Raw genomic sequence first — 2,208 nt, forward strand, 5'->3', positions numbered from 1 at the left:
GAATTTTGGGGTCTCTGATGAGATTTTGGGGGTTTTGGGTGCATTTTGGGGTCCCCAGGTGAATTTTGGGGTCCCCAGGTGCATTTCGGGATCCCTGATGGGATTTTGGGCATTCCCTGGTGAATTTTGGGGTCCCTGATGAGATTTTGGGGGTTTTGGGTGCATTTTGGGGTCCCCAGGTGAATTTTGGGGTCCCCAGGTAGATTTTGGAGTCCCCAGGTGCATTTTGGGGGTCCCCAGGTGAATTTCGGGGTCCCCAGGTGCATTTTGGGGTCCCCAGGTGAATTTTGGGGGTCCCCACCGGCGCCCTCACCTGCAGCCCCCGGGCAGGTGAGGCACCTGGAGGTGTCGAGCGCGTCCATGGCCGAGGATCTGTGCAGGAAGAGCGCCATCATCCAGAGCTTCGTCAGGGACAGCCGCACAGGTGGGGGCACCGGCGCTCACCTGGAGCCTCTCGCACCTGGGGCTCACCTGTCCCTCACCTTGGTACACCTTACTCTCACCTGGTACACCTGGGGCTCACCTGTACCCTCACCTGGTACACCTGGGGCTCACCTGGAGCCTCTTACACCTGGGCTCACCTGTTACACCTGTCTCACCTGTCCCTCCCCGTCTCTCCTGTCCCTCACCTGTCTCTCCCCTCTCTCACCTGTCCCTCCCCTGTCTCACCTGTCTCTCACCTGTCTCACCTGTCCCTCACCTGTCCCTCACCTCTCACCTGTCCCTCCCCTGTCTCACCTGTCTCACCTGTCCCTCCCCTGTCCCTCCCCTGTCTCACCTGTCTCCCCTGTCCCTCCCCTGTCTCACCTGTCCCTCCCCTGTCTCACCTGTCTCACCTGTCTCTCCCCTCTCTCACCTGTCTCACCTGTCTCACCTGTCCCTCATCTGTCCCTTCCCTGTCTCACCTGTCCCTCCCCTGTCTCCCCTGTCTCACCTGTCCCTCCCGTGTCTCACCTGTCCCTCCCGTGTCTCCCCTGTCGCAGAGGCCGCGGCTCCCGCGGGGCCGGCGCGGCGCGGGGCGGGGCCGGGCCCGGGTGAGGAGGGGCTGCGGGAGATGAACAAGAAGCTGCAGAACCTCCTGGAGGAGCAGCTGACCAAGAACCTGCACCTGGCACAGGTGAGGGGGTGGGGCCAGCGGGGGGCGTGGCCTGAAGGGTGTGGCTTGTGGGAAAGGGGTGGAGCCTCTTAAAGGGGTGTGGTTTATTAAATGGGTGTGGTCTCTGGGAATGGGTGTGGTTAAAGGGTGAGGGTGTGGCTTATAGGGGTGTGGCTTGTGGGAAGATGGGTGTGGCTAAAAGGGGCGTGGTCTAAGTGTGGGGGTGTGGCATAAGCTATGACATCACAATTTATGGACATAAAAGGGAGAATTGAAGTGGAGGTGGGGCTTTCAGCTGTGGGTGTGAGCAGCACAAGGGTGTGGCCACTCTGAGGGCGTGGCCTCGCCAGTGGGCGGGGTCTCTTCCGCCCCTCATTCCCCCCTTTCCAGGACCTGGAGTCGCTGTCCCAGGAGCTGGCACAGCTCAGGAAGGAACAGGCGGCCCCCCCGGGACCCCCCTGAGGGGCGGGGCCTCTCCTGGTGGGCGGGGCCTCGCCCCCTGCCCCCCCGCAGGCTCCGCCCCCCGGCCGGGGCGCTGCTGCGGGGAGGCGTTGCCCCTTTAAGGACGCGGTTGGCCCATCCGGCATTGCCCCTTTAAGGCCGGACGGTTCTTTACGTGGCGTTGCCCCTTTAAGGGTGGGCGGGGCTCCCTGGAGGGCGTTGCCCCTTTAAGACCGGGCGCGGTTCCCGCCGCGGCGTTGCCCCTTTAAGGACGTGGTCCCCACTCTGGCGTTGCCCGTTTAAGGGGGTCCCGCATGCGCCCCCCTCTCCCTCCCAATAAACCCAATGTGAATCGCTCCTGTGACGTCATTTCGCTGCGTTGGGAAAGGGTGGGGGGAGTCGGTGACGTCACCAGAGGAACCGAGTCGGCACCGCCCGCCCCGTGACGTCACTTCCGCGAGCTGCCCCGGATGTTGTTGCCGCGGCCGCGGCCGCAGGACGGACACGGGCGCGGCGCGGCTCCGGATCCCCCCCCACAACCGCGCACCGTCCGGCCGGGGGGCGCGGCGTGACGTCAGCACGGTGACGTAACACCAGCCCCCCGCTTCCCCGGCTCGGGGGGGCGGCGGCGGCGGCGAAACCCCCCCAAAACCCCCAACCCCCCCCGACCC

The 2,208-nt window shown here is 64.9% G+C and overlaps 1 protein-coding gene across 1 annotated transcript in view; it reads left to right on the top strand.

Annotated features, from left to right (window-relative positions):
• The first annotated feature begins 296 nt into the window (after positions 1-296).
• TBC1D25 (TBC1 domain family member 25) overlaps positions 297-2,208 on the top strand; it is a 10,056-nt gene continuing 8,144 nt past the window's right edge. The window contains exons 1-3 of the mRNA XM_041487734.1: positions 297-424; positions 984-1,117; positions 1,487-2,187. The gene's annotated coding sequence lies outside the window, so the exon portion shown is untranslated. The remainder of the gene's footprint in view (positions 425-983; positions 1,118-1,486; positions 2,188-2,208) is intronic.

The sequence above is a fragment of the Pyrgilauda ruficollis genome, unplaced genomic scaffold (assembly GCF_017590135.1).
Source record: "Pyrgilauda ruficollis isolate IOZ18807 unplaced genomic scaffold, ASM1759013v1 scaffold836, whole genome shotgun sequence".
Classification (NCBI taxonomy): Eukaryota; Metazoa; Chordata; class Aves; order Passeriformes; family Passeridae; genus Pyrgilauda; species Pyrgilauda ruficollis.